Source organism: Thermobia domestica, chromosome 8, assembly GCF_964235325.1.
Source record: "Thermobia domestica chromosome 8, izTheDome1.hap1.1, whole genome shotgun sequence".
Lineage (NCBI taxonomy): Eukaryota > Metazoa > Arthropoda > Insecta > Zygentoma > Lepismatidae > Thermobia > Thermobia domestica.
In genome coordinates this window covers 266,106,906-266,125,352 of record NC_137461.1, presented here as the reverse complement: position 1 = coordinate 266,125,352, position 18,447 = coordinate 266,106,906, and positions in this window count along the sequence as shown.

Below are 18,447 nucleotides of genomic sequence, written 5' to 3'. Positions count from 1 at the left end.
TGCAGTGTGGTATCACAGCAGATATGACACAAGATAGAAACAGATGGAGAACACAGATACGAAAAGCCGAACCCAGCTAACTAAGAGAGAAAGGCTTAGAAGAAGAAGACGTTTCTTGAATGTTGAAAGGAGAGAAATATTTGCTACTTTTTGGTATATTGTAGATAAAACCATGTATTTTATTTTTTATTTATTTGATTCCCCTTTTTAGTTCTTAAAATATTCGAATTATAAGTGCAAAACCCTGACCCTTTTTGAGAAAATAATGAGTTAAGTAGTATTATTATCTTCTTATGATTTCTTTTTTTAACGTTTTTTCTGTACTGAATCCTATAATTAGGATAATCCCTTTACAGTACTTGAGAGTAAAGATGCAAGAAGTCAGAAAAAAGTTTTTTTTTTTTTAATGGAGACAATGAGTTGTTTTTCACGCCCGTTTTGCCTGAGAAATTTTGTGCTTTTCAAGACTAGGGTATCTACTAAAATTCCAAAATGAAATTTCGTGACTTTTTCGTGACCTTTCCTTTACCAAATCATCAAATTTCGTAACACTCTCAAGAGCAAATTTGGGTGCGAATCAGGCCGAATTTTCATCCATGCGATAGAAGCGTGGTTTGCTTGCGATTTGATAGCGTCCAAAGCCGACCACAGATATTTTTGGTGGTGAATTTTGGCGTTTTATAGAACAAAATTTTCAAAATTTCGTGACTTTTTTGTAACATTCGTGACTTTTGTGACCGATAGACACCCTGAAAATATCTCAAATTTGACGTAGAGATAATAGTATGTTCCACCTTTCGTACCGTATTCTGAAAGAAAAAAAGCCCGACAATATTTAAAAATTAAATGAGATTAAATATTTCAGGTTAGTAACCCACGATTATGTCCTTTAACCCTTTAATGCGCAATGTTTGCAAGGAGACTGATTTTTTTTTCAAAATTTAGAATGGTTTCGGTATAGGAAACATGGGATTTAAAAAAAAAAGATTATTGCAAATATTATGGGGTCTATGGGACTTTTTATTGTGTTTGCATATAGGGTCTATGCAAAGTTGCGCGTTGACATCTACAAAGTCCACTAAAACTAGATAGAATCAATAAAACGCGACGAATGTCAGCGTAGTTGCACTTTTTCCCTCATTACACTTTTGTCTAACACAGAAAAAGTCAACAGTTCAAAATGTGTCCACCTGAACGAGCAAAGAAAGCTCAAATATGAAAAGATGACAACTCCGCGTACAGCAAGTAAGACAAAGAGACCAACGCTGGCTTACTATGACATTTATAGTGTTTTCAAAACTAGAAACAAATTGACGTTTGGAGACGCACGTGGTACGCTGTTGCCACTTCTTGCGCTTCCCGGTGAGTCATCAACTGGAACTGTCCTGTGGGTCATGACGAAAAGGAAAATCTCTAAATATAGGTTTGTTTGGATGGATGAAAGAGTATGTTTGTCATCCCAGTTTGTGCATGTTGGGATGGAGGAGGGTTGAGTGTGCGTGTTTTTTTAATCACTTCCTCGCACAAAAAAACGAAAGACTAAAATAGCTTCTTTCCTTCTGAAAACACGTATTTACTAGCGGCAACTTTGGAATGTTAAGTTCTGTTGCCAAGGAAACCCTCCACTAAAGTGATGTTTATGATTGGACCCTCGCTGACTGACCGCAATAACTATGTGACGTAGATTCCCTTCTTCAAAACAAATCTGCACATGGTTTTGAGCTGTCAATTTGTTTCTAGTTTTGAAAGCACTTTAGCTTGAAATTCAGAGCTTCATTAGTGAAAGGGCATCTTAGCTGATATGCAAAGCTGTTTTTCTATGTCCGAACTAGAAACTACAAGCTGCAATACAATTTCAAAATAAACTTTGCATATCTGCAAAACTGCGCACTAAAGGGTTAAGCTAAGGAAGTTCTGAAATACGTGAATTTTAGAATATGAAAGAGAGGCTAAATATGTGAATTTTACAATATGAAAGAGAGGCTAAATATGTGAATTTTAGAATATGAAAGAGAGGCTAAATATGTGAATTTTAGAATATGAAAGAGAAACTAAATATGTGAATTTTAGAATATGAAAGAGAGGCTAAATATGTGAGTTTTAGAATATGAAAGAAAGGCTAAATATGTGAGTTTTAGAATATGAAAGTGAGGCTAAATATGTGAATTTTAGAATATGAAAGAGAGGCTAAATATGTGAATTTTAGAATATCAAAGAGAGGCTAAATATGTGAGTTTTAAAATATGAAAGAGAGGCTAAATATGTGAGTTTTAGAATATGAAAGAGAGGCTAAATATGTGAATTTTAGAATATGAAAGAGAAACTAAATATGTGAATTTTAGAATATCAAAGAGAGGCTAAATATGTGAGTTTTAGAATATGAAAGAGAGGCTAAATATGTAAGTTTTAGGCTAAGGAATGATTAAGGCAAGTGGATGATGGTGAAATGAGAAAGTGAGAGGAAACGGAGAGTACCCCGAAAAAATCCACGAACACGATGTTGTCTACCACAAACTCACTTGGCTGGGAACTGAACCAGGAACCTCACGGACCAGAGGTAGGCTCTCTACCACTGAGTCACTGCGCTCCTCAAGACTAAAATATTTAAGAATGAATGAAAGTTGTTCATTTGGTATAAAAGGACTTGGGTATATTGTTAGATGCTGTGGGTTTTCTAGTTCGAACAAATTGTTTTAAGTAGAGCTATTAGAGAAATCACCAATAGACGGCGGAAGATATCAGATAGACTATGTTATGATTCAGGACAGGTATCGGAATAGCTTAAAGAACGCGAAGACCCTTCCCGGGGCGGATATTTTCTCTGATCATAATCTTGTGCTGGCCGAAGTAGATATTCAACTGAAAAATGTAGGCAGAAGAAAAGTAGGTAACAAAGTGTTGAATACTGAAAAGTTGAAAAACGAGGAAATAAGAAATCTTTTCGCTGAAAAATTCGAAGAAAAATGTTCAAACGAGGAAAGGATAGGCGCAGATAGTAACGCACGGTGGGAACATGTTAAACGTTGCTCACAGCAGGCTGCAGAAGAAGCAGTAGGTTACCGCGAACACAAAACTGCTAAGAAACCATGGGTTACAGAGCAGATGTTGCAGAAAATGAGGGAGAGGAAGACAGGAGGGTGGAAACAGGTTGATGCAGGAGAGGGCAGAAAGATGTACAGAAAGTTAAATAATGAATTACGAAGAGAAACAGACAAAGCGAGGGAAGAGTTTTACAAAAGGAAATGCGAGGACATAGAAGAATTAGAAAGAGTTGGGAAATATGAGAAAATGTACAAGGAGGTGAAATCTATGGAATTTCGGAGGAAACAAGGGAGTATCATGATGGCAGTAGAAAATAAGAATGGGAAGGTAGTCAGCGAGAGAAATGAGGTCATAGGAAGGTGGAAAGAATACGTTGAAGACTTATATGAGAGTAGGGATAGACCGTGTAGCCTAAATGTTGAAGTGGAAAATGAAGTAGGCGAGGATGATAAAGGATTTAGTATTCTTCGGGATGAGTTTGAAAAGGCTATATCCGAGATTAGGAATGGAAAGGCAACAGGAATAGATAACATACCAATTGAAGTCATTAAAAATATAGGAGACAAGGGAAAGAAAGAATTGTGGCGACTATGCAATGAAATATATGAAACAGGAGAATGGCCAAGAGACTTTCTGAAAACGATCATGATACCGATGGCTAAGAAATCGAACCCAAAGAGATGTGAGGATTATAGAACTATTAGTCTCATATCTCATGCAGCTAAAATTCTGCTCCGAATACTGAACAGAAGGTTATATGGAAGAACAAATAAAGATGTTGAGGAAGAGCAGTTCGGGTTCAGAAGAGGCAAGGGCACAAGAGATGCTATTGGATTATTAAGGGTGATCGGTGAAAGATTTATAGAAAAAGGGAAAGAGGTGTATGTTGTATTTATTGATCTAGAAAAGGCTTTCGACCGCGTGAATTGGGAATTGTTGTTCGGAGTTCTAACAAAGATAGGGTTGGAATGGAAAGATAGAAGACTCATAAGAAACTTATACATGAACCAACAAGTAAGTGTTAGAATAGGGGAAGAACTGACGGAAGAGAGTGCAATTGGAAGAGGAGTTCGACAGGGATGCTGCCTCTCGCCAACACTATTTAATGTATATCTAGAAGAGATAGTGAAAAAGAGCCTACATGATGATGATGGCATTACGGTAGGAGGTAGAATGATTAGATGCATAAGATTTGCAGACGATATGGCCCTTGTTGCAGAATCTGAAAAGAAAATCAATAAAATGTTAGAAAAAATGAGAAGGGGCTTTGAAGAATATAGGATGAAAATAAATGTTAGAAAGACAAAAGCCATGGTGATTGGAACAAAGGGGTCTGTGTCAAATATAAAAGTAGGAGGGGAGAAAATAGAACAAGTGAATAGTTTTCGATACCTGGGTAGTGTTCTTAGTAATGACATGAAATGCGAACGTGAAATAAAAGCAAGGATAGGAATGGCGAAAGAAGCCTTTAAAAGAAAGAAAAGTCTGTTTTGTGGGACCTTGAACAAAGAGTTGAGAAAAATACTCATAAAATGCTTCGTGTGGAGTGTTGTGCTGTATGGTGCGGAAACTTGGACATTGCGTAAGGGTGACGAAAATCGACTGGGTGTGGAGAAGAATGGAAAGAGTTAGTTGGGTCGAGCGGAAAACGAATGAGAGAGTGTTAGAAATGGTGGGTGAGAAAAGAACACTTTTAGATATGATTAGGAAGAGGAAGAGGAACTGGTTGGGACATTGCCTAAGAAGAGATTGCATCATGAGGGACGTCCTAGAGGGTATGGTGGCGGGAAAGAGAGGGAGGGGGCGAAGGAGACTACAATTAATGGATGATATTAAAACAGAAAGATCATACGCGAAGACGAAAAGGTTAGCGGAGGACCGTGGAGCATGGAAGCTTCTCAGCTGCGGCAAGTGACCTGCCAATAAAGGCAGAATACCTATGATGATGATGATTAGAGAAATGTTTAATATTTCAGTAGATAAACTAATAGTATCACCAATAACTGTTCTGAAAATGTTATAGTAATATGGCGTTCCAAGAAATTATCATTTACTATTTATACATAAGCTAGATTTACCAACCATACGATAATTTACCGTGATATACAATAATTTAATCCTTAATGCTATATACGATAATGCCCTTCTGATAATAGGTGAATATACGATAATTTAAGCCTTAATGCTATATAGGATAATGCCCTTATTTAAACTTTTTGTTTGTTACATGAGAAAAATCACCTGATCTTAAAGGAACTTTTTGCGCTGAATTCGAATATGCACTCGGTTTCTCTCCATCACGTACAGTTTTCCCGTAACAGAGGGATTTTCGGGAAATTCCCTCAAAAATTTCCCTTTTTCAGATATTTTATTCCCCTAGTTCCTGTCCCCTTACATATAGTAACATAGAAATTATACCTAAGTATACCTTGATTTATATTTAATAAACCCTAAAAGTTTCGTAAAAATCGCTTTGTTCTTTCTAGAGAAATAAATATATTTGTATGTATACTGTGTGCACTGTTTATTGCACCTGATAGTAATGCTTTCAGATCTCCTGAGTTGGGGTAAAAACGATTTGCTTTATTACTACAAACACAGACATAAAAATGAATATTTACAATAGTCAACAACACACTTGTATTGCTCTCTGTAAATTAGAAACGTGTATAAAAATAGAATGTACTTCCAACGTATATTCTTTTTAAACGTACAGTATATGTATATCTTAATACATATATATATACAATTCTCCAAGTTTTTTCGTTTTGTTCATAAAATGGTTATCAATATTTGTTATCAAATGTAACAGAATGCAAAAGAACTTCCACTTCCCGAGCCCCCTACCAACTGGGAAGAGATATGGCCAAAAGACTCTGATGATGATCATGACCTTGATGAACCATCGACATCAACATGTACATCCAAGGATCCAACGTTCATCCCTGGCCGTGTTCGCGAGCCACATTTCATCCGGCAATGTGAACTTAATGACCTAGTCCGTGATTTGCACCTGACAAAACAAGAGGCGGAACTTCTGGGATCAAGGCTCCAGCAGTGGAACTTATTGGATGCAGAAACGAACATATCAGTGTACAGGAAAAGGCATGTTCAATTTTCAAGCTATTTCTCAATGCAAGATAATGTGTTCGTATGTACGGATATAAATGGGTTGATGGCGGAGCTAGGAATTCCTTACGTTCCAGAAGAATGGAGGTTATTTATCTACGCGTCAAAGGTCAGCCTTAAAGCTGTCCTTTTACATAATGGAAATAAAAAACCTTCTATACCATTTGCGCACTCAGTGAAGATTAAGGAATCCTATGACACCATGTCAACTTTGCTAAATCTTATAAATTACAAGGACCATTGTTGGCAAATATGTTGTGATCTCAAGGTAGTTGGTATTTTATTAGGACTGCAGTGCGGTTACACGAAGTACCAATGTTTTTTATGTTTATGGGATAGCCGAGCTGATGACAAACATTATGAAGTGAAGGAATGGGAACCTAGAGTGAATTACGTACCTGGAGAATGCAACGTCAAATACGCTCCTTTGGTAGATCCTAATAAGATATTACTACCACCACTTCATATCAAGTTAGGACTTATGAAAAACTTTGTCAAAGCCATGGACACATCTGGTGAAGGTTTCAAGTATTTGCGAGATAAGTTCCCTAACCTGAGTGATGCTAAGATTTCCGCGGGAGTGTTTATTGGTCCCCAAATTAGGAAATTAATGCTTGATGATAGCTTTGACAGCAAGTTAAACAGTGCTGAGCTAGCTGCCTGGACAGCATTTAAGTGTGTTGTGCGCAACTTTCTGGGCAATAACAAAGCTGAGAGTTACACAGAAATCGTACAGGACATGATACAGAAATACAAAGAGTTGGATTGTAGGATGTCTTTAAAAATCCACTTTTTGCACTCCCACCTCAGCTTCTTTCCTGCTAACCTAGGTGCTCTCAGCGACGAACAAGGGCAAAGATTCCACCAAGATATAATGGCAATGGAGAAAAGGTACCAGGGACGATGGGATCCTTCAATGATGTGGGGCTATTGTTGGGGTCTTGTTAGAGAATGCAACATTTCTTACAAAAGAAGGAAGTAGTGTACGTTTTTGTAACCCAATGGAAGTTTCATATATTGTGATAGTTTTGATTGTCTTTTCATGACCTTTTGGTACATTTGTATTATTGTTTATTGTAAATTGTCACACTTGTAAATTATATTGTATTATATTTTATATATGTGTTTGTGGTAATAAAGCAAAACGTTTTACCTCAACTTAAGAGATCTGAAAGCATTACCATAAGGTGCAATAAACAGTACACACAATATACATACAAACATATTTATTTCTCTAGAAAGAATAAAGCGATTATTACGAAACTTGGAGGGTTTGTTAAATATGAATCAAAGTATACTTAGGTATAATTTCTATGTTAGTATATGCAAGGGGACAAGATCTTGGGGTGTAAAATAAACGAAAAGGGAAATTTTTTAGGGATTTTCCCGAAAATCCCTCTGTTACGGGAAAAATCGTACGTGATGGAGAAAAACCGAGTGCATATTCGAATTCAGCGCAAAAAGTTCCTTTAAGAACAGGTATTTCCTTTTATGTAACAAAACCTTTGTTAACTAGTGTAATAGGTTAATATACGATAATTTAGAGCACACATTTTTTTAACACATTTTTGAATGTGCAAATAAATTGTAAATGTGCATTAATTAAATAATTACAAAAACACACTCACAAATGTTGTCAACAGAAATTCCCGTTAAAATAAATCAACAACGATCTGAGAATTGGCAAATAGCAACCTTGGATCTATTCTTTGAATTGGATTACGTTTACGACGGGGTAGTAATTAAATTGTTATTGTTCAGAGTAATGTTAATAAGATTTTTTTAAACCCTCGTATTACCAAGCGGGGTCCATTTTGGACCCCAACTGCGTTTTTTCTCCAGTATGTTTTAAAGATAAATTCGCGAAATTTCATAGTCCAGGTATACCTGCAGAAATGTCAACAGCAGATGCAGACAATAATAGAAAAAACATACATATCCGTTTTTACGAGAAAATACCTTCAGAACGACTGGGATCCATAATGGACTCCGCTTCGCTATTTACGTACCAACTATGTAGTAAACATTTTTTTAGCGCCAAAAAATCAGTGTATCCTGTGGTTCGGTGTGCGTGGGAGGTAACTGCTATTCTCTGCATTGTTAGAAAGTAATGTAGCAATGGATAATCCTTTGGCGGATGACCAAATAAATGAAATATTGTTGAGTGATGATCTGATTGGAGAAAAGGTAATTAATAACAATCAAGAAGAAGAAAACATACATTTCAGTGCTGACAGTGACAGTGATGAAGATTACGAAGAAGAACAAAGTGAACTGTCTGATACAATGGATTTGTCCGAATACTTGTATGAATCTGAGCACGTGATTGACAGTGAAGGTGATGTTTTCTTGTGCAAAAACAATCGCAAGTGGTCTGCCGAAGAACCTGCACCGACAAAATGTTCTTTTCGTGTCTACATGAAAATTCAAACCTGCGAAGTATGGCATAAAAGTTTAGGTTGCTGCTGATGCGAAAGTTTCTTACATGTTCCACTTTCAGGTATACACAGGGAAGATAGGAAATGCACCTGAAGTTGGACTCGGACAAAGGGTGGTGAAAGATCTTGTCGAACCCTTGTACCAGAATGGTCGTGGAGTTACAATTGGTATATATATATATATATATATATATATATATATATATATATATATATATATATATATATATATATATATATACAGACTGTGACCTTGCGCTATTTTTGCGTGATAAAAATCTTACAGTAGTGGGGACAATGCGGAAGCAGAAGAAAGATATTCATTTGTGTTTGTTGGAAGTAAAAGGGAGAAAAGAGCATTCATCCTTGTTCTTGTTCCACGATAAACTCACGACGGTATCATACGTGCCAAAGCGTGGAAAAAATGTAGGCACCTAATTCTACTTTCTAGCCAACATCACGATAAGTCAGTTGGTGATGATAGTGTGCAGAGAAAACCAGATATCATACTTCACTACAACAAAACCAAAGGCATAGTCGACCTAATAGATAAAATGATTTTGAGTTACACATGTAATAGAGGAACACGAAGGTGGCCCTTTCGTCTGTTCACAAATTTCCTGGATACCGCTGCTCTCAATGGTTACGTTATTTGATGCCATAAAAATCCACCAGAAAAAAGAAATGAAAAATATGAGGAAGAAGTTTATCTTTGTTGTTGCGAAACAGCCGATTTTACCATGGGTGAACATCAGAGTACGGGGAAATCCAAATCTGCACAAGAATATCTTACGAGCGGCAGAACTCTTTGGGGTAAGTGTGCAAATTCCACGACTTTTGCCTTCGAGACAGGAAGGGAGAAAGCGTGGAAGATGTCAATTTTGCCATGAAGCTAAAAGAGTTGACAGGAAAACAAATGCCACATGCAACGTTTGTCAACGCTGGATCTGCGAAGAACATCGCTTTGAAGAGAAGAAGTACAAGTGTCCTGACTGCTAATTGCTGAGTTTTCAGTTTTCACCAGCATGGTTACAGGGTTGTAAGACACTACTGATATTTGAACACTATTATCCTGTATGTTTCTTGTGCAAACGTTGGTGAAAACGTGAAAAACTTAACCTTATGCACAGTGGTGTAACTAAATGCTTGGGGGCCACCCCGCAGACAGCGTGGAGTGCGGCCCCTTCTCTACGTCCCACTTCACGAGTTTGGGGCCTCTGATGGCTTGCCCTTCCCCCAATGCGGGGTCTGCGGGGCCCTTATTTGCGCCCCTGCTTAAGCAAACATCATTTTGTATTCATATTTTGGCGTTCTTCTAACAGGGACCTATCAGTCTATATCTATAGCAATAACCTAATCGAACCTAACCTAACCTCACCTCACCAGTTGCAAGAACACCGGCAAGGTTATTTTAGGCCGAGTTAGGTTAGGGTATTGTTATAGATATAGCCCGATAGGTCACAAGTTAGAAGAACGCCCATATTTTTTTGTTATACAGAGAAAGTAGCTATCAAATTCAATTACTAGTTTTGAAGATTTACTAATGTGTCATTATTTTCAATCAAACTTCTTCAATGAATTAATATTGGTGTTCAATGTGACTTCATAATGTCAGGTAATTACTATGAAACCCAAACACAACATAACCAAAGGTATATTGCTTAGAAAATAGCTGAAGTTGATTATGGACCCCACTTGGTAATTTACGTCTCTGAAATAGCTTGGGGATCCTAGGGTTAAATGGTGAGAACAGTGACGCTGATTTGGAGTTCGAAACTGAATAGTACTAGATAAGTTTATTATATATATTATTGCTACTATTAATAGTATTATACTTGTTTCTATAACTAGCACGTGCATAATGAATATACGATAATTTTAAAGACGAAATTCGATAATTTTGTTCTCTGAGGTTGGCAACTCTGGCATAAACTAAAATCTCAGTTTGTAAGATGTTTTATATCTATTGAGGCCATTTGGAATCGAGGAGAAGAAGTATAAAATGGCATCGCCAAATTTTCTGTTTCAAATACATAGACATTAACTGTAAGTAAATAAAAATAAAAAGAATAGAAGTAAAAAAAAATAAAAACAAAAATATGTGAGTAATGAACCTTTTACTACAGTGTTAAACTAACACTACGCCTAAATTGGCCATTCATGGCTTAAATTTTGGAAATAAAACTTACATTAAGTTGTAAGAGAATATCCGAAACTTACAGTAAACTATTTCTCGAACGAAAAACGAGATAGCGCTGAAATTTTATACCAAAACAAAAATGGTTTTGTGTCTGTTCCTTGGGTATAGTATTTTCCCTTGCGTGCCTGTGTGAATGTAGGCAGCCCGTAAAGCGCATACGTATAACAAGATGTGTAACTTTCAGGCACTTAAACAAGGTGGATAAGCAACAAGTTTGACATCTGAGATATGGTGGGGTTACATAACGTACACTTGTTGGTAATCAATTGCAATGTCAGTGTAAGAAACCAATCAAGATAAATCAGCCACGCGGACTCAACATAGGACACATAAGTGCTGAATGTTGTAAAAGTGCTTTGTTAATTGTAGAATCCATTATAGAGAAACAAGTGTGGATAAGAAACTCATACCCCTTCCCAAAAAACAAAATCCATTACTTTCCAAAAAAAGACCATTTTTAAATAATAATTTCAACCCTAAAACGACTTGTTTTATCTCTCCTTGTGAGTCTGATATTCAGAATCTTGATTGTGTGCCTAGCAATCTTGATTGGTTAACAAACTAGGATTGCATAATTTTCCTCCAAAAATAAGTTACATAACTCAACCCACGGTCTAAACACCTTATCAGTGTCTTAATGTTATATATTTCTTGTCATTTTTTCAGCCTCCCTAATTTCAAACTGGTAGACAAGACTAACATACATCAAAAGGTACCAAACATTTTTTTGTTGGTGGAATAAGATGGAATGTGAGGGAGCCTACTCTATCTTTGGTCTATCGACTTAGTGATCCAATTCAATTATGTTACTCAAATGAACTAAGGTCTGGATGTAACAGAACGTTGAAATATACACATGGAGCGTGGCGCTTTACGGATCAGAGACGTGAGAAAAGCTGAAATATCCAAGCTATAAGTATTTAAATGAGGGGTTGGCGTAGAATGCTGCGTATATCATGGACCGAAGGAAGAGGAATGAGGACGTACTAAAGGATGCTAATGAAGGATGACAGATCATGCAGATAATAGGAAAAAGAAGAGACAGCATGCTTGGCCATCTTATTCGGCGCTCCGATTCGATCACCGTGCTGATAGAGGGAAAAGCGGAAGGAAAACCAGGAAGAGGAAGACCAAAGAAAAATATGTAGATGCAGTTACGAAGAAAAGGCCGTCTGAAAGTATAAAACAGCTCTCCCAAGCGAGAGTAAAGTTTTAAAATTTCCATGTTGTCCACCAACCTATGGTTGAAGTCAACAAGAAGAATTATCTAGTAGTATATAAAGTAATTACTATTATACAACCAAGATCTGAATTGCTATGAACTTTGTTTTTTCTTAACGAATCTAAATTCACCAATGTTCATAGTAAACAATATGCCCTCTGTATGAAGATTACACATAATTTTAAACAGATTCAACATATTGTACTCTTTTATCTGGAATATGCACATTTATAATCATGGGGTACGTACCTGACCAGGGTTCAAGTTGACAATCATCTCATAGTACCCCAGACGGCGCTCGAGAAATTCTTCATATGTTAAATTGAAAGTAACTCTATCGTATGGTTCCACAATTAATGATGCTACAAATCTTCTCGAGTCACGGGCGCTAAAATATTACAGAAATTAACATTTAAATAATTCCTGTTGATATGAATTAGTAATGCAAAAAATAATCACACTAATTGTAATCACTAATAATGATCTTAACCTTTATTCGGGCAACCGGGGCCTCCCAGGCCCAGTAGCTTCATTTTTTTTAAATATCTCAATAAACATACATATTTCGATGACATAAAATTCTGAATTCTTCTATCCTTAGCCGAAGTTAAAATCATGAACATATCGAGTTGGTAAAAAGCTAATGGATTTTTTTTTCAAATTGAAAACCTTTTCCTGACGTAATCGGGCAACCGGGGCCAACGAGGCCCCATATAAATTTAGTGAAATTCCTGTGAAATATTAGATCAAATTGTCACATAATTATATATTGAACACGTGACTATTGGAACCTTTAGTCGGAACAGTATGTGACAATAGACGTTTATTTTTTTTACATCTTCTGCACTTAAAATATATACTGTTCCTGACAGACCCCGGCTGCCCATTTACGTTTCAAAAATGTCTGGACCGGATTTGCTATTCTGCTTGGCTTACAAAAGGGTTACACAAAGTTTTGCTGTTTGACAAAAATGTATATATATTGTAGACTAATCGGAACAGTATGTGACAATAAACATTGAATTTTGAGTGTTCTGTACTTGAAATATATACTGGGCCTGACTGGCCCCGGTTGCCCGTCTACGTTACAAAAATATCTTGCTCGGAGAAGGATTAAAAAGTAGTTTTTAACTCTACTTCCTTTCTTTCATTTTGTTTGTTCTTGTATTCCACAATTCTATTGTGCTGTCTACATCTATTTACTCTATTAGTTTGCACAAAGCTCCAATCTTTCTTAGCATTTTTCAAATTTCTGTTTGGTGGCTAGGGATGCGCACGAGACGAGTCGAGACAGGATTTTCCTGACAAAAATCTAGTCGAGACACGGCTCTTCCAATAGAAAAATATACATTTTTCGAGTCGAGACATCACTTTTACAGCACATTTTCGAGACGAGACAGCCACAAATCTTGTCTCGTGCGCATCCCTGTTGGTTATAGAGCGCTTACCTCTGGTGCGTGGGGGGCTCTGGCTAGATCACCGGTCAGTTAAGTTTGTTGTGGAAAAGCTTCGTGTCCGTGGGTTTGCTCATGGTACTCCTGTTTCCTCCCACATTTTGATCCCACCAATTTATCCATCATCATTCACTCGCCTTAATCATCCATCTAACTTAGCCTAACAGACATAAACGTGGGACGTTAAACTGAAAGATTTCATTTTTTGTTTGTTTTTTGTTTAATTCACTGCTAACATTAATTCACTTAACCATCGATATGCACTTATTACATTTAAAAAATCCTCACAATAACTATGCCAAAGAAATACCGTAATCCTTCGGTAGCCGACGTTGAATAGCCAATTAACAAAATATCAAATTAATTGAATAAATAAACAGAAGCTATACAAAAAAAGGAATGCTCTGCTCCTACCACTAACTAATTAACTATTTCTATGGCCTATGAAAGCCGGAGATTTAATGCCGCGTTCACAAAAGCTCTCAATTGACTTCTACCCTTTAGCCACCTGGATCCAGTTTCTACTTTGTATTCCTATTTCTGCAAGATCCATCTTAATATTGTCTTCCCATGTACGCCTAAGTCTTCCTAATGGTCCTTTCTCGATTGGAATTTCAGTTAGAACTTTGAAAGCATTCCTATTTTCTTCCGTTCTGGCTACATAGCCTACCCAACTGAGCCTCCTAGATTTGGTTACCCTAACAATGTTAGGTAAACTGTATAAATTATGCAGTTCCTCGTTATGAAGTTTCTGCCATTCCCCATTTCCGTTTCTCTTGGTTCCGAATATTCACCTCAGGATCTTATTCTCAGATACTTTCAGTCTATGTTCTTTTCTCAGGGTAAGTAAAGCGACTATATTTCGCAATCATACAGAACAGGCATGATTATCGTTTTATATCTTTTAAGCTTCAAATTCCTCGATAGGATTCGCGACGACAAAATATTTTGAACTGAATAATAACACGAATTCCCTGCTTTTAGTCCCTGCTCCTACCATTGCAATGCATTGCTACCAATGCATTGCTACTAATAACCATAAGCGGGACACGGTAGATCAATGATAGAGACGTTACTTCTGATGGAAAAAAGTATCTGATACGATCCATGGATTTTAATGTATCCGTGGATTTTCTCGGGGTTTTCCGCTTTCCTCCACATTCTCATTCCATCAATTCTTACACCATCATCATTTTCATTAACCATGCGTCTGCTTTAGCCTAAAAGAGATAATAGTGAAACGTCAAACTTAAAGATTTTATTTATTTATTTTTCTTTTATTGAAAACTGTCTTCCATTCACGGCAGTATTATTTTTCTCCTCGTTCACCTTCTTCAAGCTCCTTTATCATATTGGGGCCGCGGTGGCTCAGTGGTAGAGTGTTCACCTCTGGTGCATCGTTCGATCCCAGTTCGCGCCAACTGTGGTGGACTTTGTGGTGGACAAATACCGTGTGTGTTGGTTTTCTCGGGGTTCTTCTGTTTCCTCCCGCTTTCTTCATTCCACCATTTTCCTTCATTTCTCATCATCACCGTCTCCTTTAGCCTGGCCGGCGTAGTCGTGGAACGTAAAACTTAAAGATTTCATTTCATTTCTTTTATATTTCTAATATAACCATTTCTTCTATAACAATATTCTAACTTTATTTTCCACTTTGTACTGTCCTCAACTCTTGTCAATATATCATTATAAATTTTCTTTCCACACAATTTCATATTATTCCACTCAATTAATTTTCACTATACTTCTGTATATCAACATTTCACTCACCTCCAGTTATTATTCATTGTTTTTATGTAATGATTCTTTTTTTGCAGTTTACATACTTTATTCCGTAAGAAACATTTGGTGAACCTTCTTTTTATTATTTGTTTAACAACTCGCCAAGTCAAATTCATAAAGGCTAGCTTTGCAATTAATATCATTGGTTTCACTTCCTATTCACATTTCAGATTTAAACTAGGGCCTTTCTATTTTAAATGTGGCCCAAATCTTTCAATAGTTGAATACTGACATGGTTGCCACATTGAAAAATTCCGAATTATTTCACAAGTTTCGCTATGCATTGTCTTGTTACTCATTCCAGATAGCCTACGGTCTTCACTGGCGAAGACCACACGGCTGAATGACAAATTGACAACTCAGCCGAGGTCTTTCACTTCTTTTCCCTAAGCAAAGAGCGGGTATGCTCCGTAAGAGGGCAGCGGGGGTGGGGCTGAAGTGTTTCACATGTTTTCCGAGGGCACACTTGAAATAGAAAAGCTCTAATAATGTTGAGTAGATAAAACTACCCTCTGTTAGACATTCTCCGTTCACGGATTATACTTGATACGATTAGAGTTGCGTCATTCATGATTGTGTATGTTTCTATAATGTATTCTTTAATCGCATATTTTTTTAATATAGTTTCTCCTTTATTTTTTAAAAGATTCTGCTAATTTTCATATTATATTTCGCTATAAAAGTCATATAATCTGCAAATCGAATATATATTTCATCTTTAGTACTCAAAACTATAAAGCAAATTACCTCAATTTCTCAGTATCTTTTTACAAAATCTCTTAGTACAATTCTCTCTTAAGAGGCCTCATCATGGTTAAATTAAAATACCGCTAATTTTACAGTAATTATGCAATATCTTCAAATAGATAAAAGATAATCGAAAAGTGGAACAAGAGCTCTCTAGATAATATTTTATATGTGATACCATTATCACGACTCAGTTATCTGCTTTCGATTTCCAGTTATTTAGAAAATCGGCATTTATTTTCGCGTTTTTAAGTGGCTGCAAACAGAAAGCTACTAGGTGACTCGTGTTAATGGTACCTCATGCAAAATAATATTGTCTAGCGCGCTCTTGTTCCACATTTTGATTATTTTTTTATCTATTTGAAGATATCACATAATTACTGTAAAATTCTCGGTATTTTAACTTCGCAGTGATTAAGCCTCTTAATGTTCAGTACTACGTGTGTTAGAATACAATTTCTTATCAATATATTTTACGTTTCAGAGTAAACTTTCTTGTTAATGCGTTCTTCAACATTTCTTAAAATAAAATTTATTTCAATATCTTTAACTCCATTTAAGAGTAAACTCATAATAACTTTTACATCTACTAGAGCGCAGTATCTTTAAAATGTCTCTATAATCGCAGAATACAACTTCTTCTTAGCGCCATTTATTACGTCTCAAAGTAAAATTTCTTCTTAATGTGTACTACAACATTTTTAATGTTAAATTTCTTTTCAACCTCTTCTACTACATATCAGGGTATATTTCTTCTAAATATCATTTGCAATATACTTGTCGGAGTACAATATCTTCTTAATGTCTTTACAACATCTCACAGCCCAATTTCTTTCCATTGTTTCCTTCAACATCTTTTTGAGCACGATTCCTTCTCGAAGTATATTACATAATCTCATAGTAAAATTTCTTTACAATGTCTTTTACAGTATCTTAGAGTCAACTTTCTTCTCATTTGCCATCTACAACAATTCTTGTAGTATACTTCCTTTCAAAATCAATTTATTTTCTTCGTCTTTACTGTTAGCTGAGTTCTTCCGAACTTTTGTTACGATTTCTTTCTAACTTTCCGTTTCTAGTAAGTTAAAAATTCATTAGTTTTATCGTGGTCAACTTATCATTGAAGCACTTAGCTATTCTACTACGTATAGTATCTGCTTAAATAGGCGTTAATCCAATAGAATTCTAACTCATCATCATCATGTAGCTCACGTCACTGACAGCCAACTAATCAAATTAAGACTCCGTTTGATTGGAGGTATCAGTAATTAGTTGTCAATAGCTGTAGATAGTTTATAGTGACCTCAATCCAGTTGTGTTGTACTACGTATTATTACAATTTAATTGTCTGCGACTGTCTTCACAAAGAAGTAACATGGCAACATTGCATGGAAATATAAATGTCTTCTTCTAGACGAATGGGTCAAGTTAAATTTAACGAACTATACATCCCAGTCATATTTTGGACGCTTACAGTTGCTTTGTATCGTACCTTCTAATATACATACGTGTATATTAAAACAAATTCTTTGGAGGGAACAAAAGATGAGCTACTTCTTTGATCTATATATGCATATAAACACACTGTCCCGTTACCAATTCTACGAAATCGTAGAATCTAAGTACTTATAATTTTTTTCAAGAATCTTCTCCTTAAATTCTAAACTGAAATATACAGTACAAATATCTCTTTCACTTATGAGAATTTTGGAAATCCCAGCTAAAAAGGGTGCGGAAATGGTGTTTCTTTTTTTTTTTCTAAATAGTATAGCAGTATGTAACATATTAATGTTCTGTGTATTGTCAACTATCCGACACAATACTATTAATTTTTAGAGATGAGCGATTTTTGTGTGAGACAATACGAATATGAGATGCACGTACATGAATTGAGGGGCTTAGTGGAAAAGGGGCGTATCCCACATTTTAATGTTTTCGAGAAACAGAAGGTTTTGCGTTGCAGCTGACAAAAGTTTTACTATGAAAGAAAGGTACATAACTAAAACCACATATATTAGAGGAAGGTCTGATATGTTTCAGAAAAAATCATCATGCATCTTTAAGAAGAAATAAACATAAGATATGCACATGATCATGGGTTCTAAACCAATACAAGCTTTCTATATTAACGGATCAAAATGAAAGTTCCAATACGCGAATATGTATGTAACGTACAGAATAACACAACAGAGTAGACCATGTTCGTCTCTGCAAATAACGTTTACGTACTCTACTCAGTGAGAAAGAAATCCACACATGTTCGTGTAGCCACGCAAATAACATGTTGTAGAGAACAAAAATATTTCCTTTGTACGGCAGCACCCTAATATGCTAGAACCGTACACACTATAAACACAAAACTGCAGACGAGTATCATACACATTATACTGCACAATAAACCATTACCCAGGGCACAGTACTCACGTCCCTGAA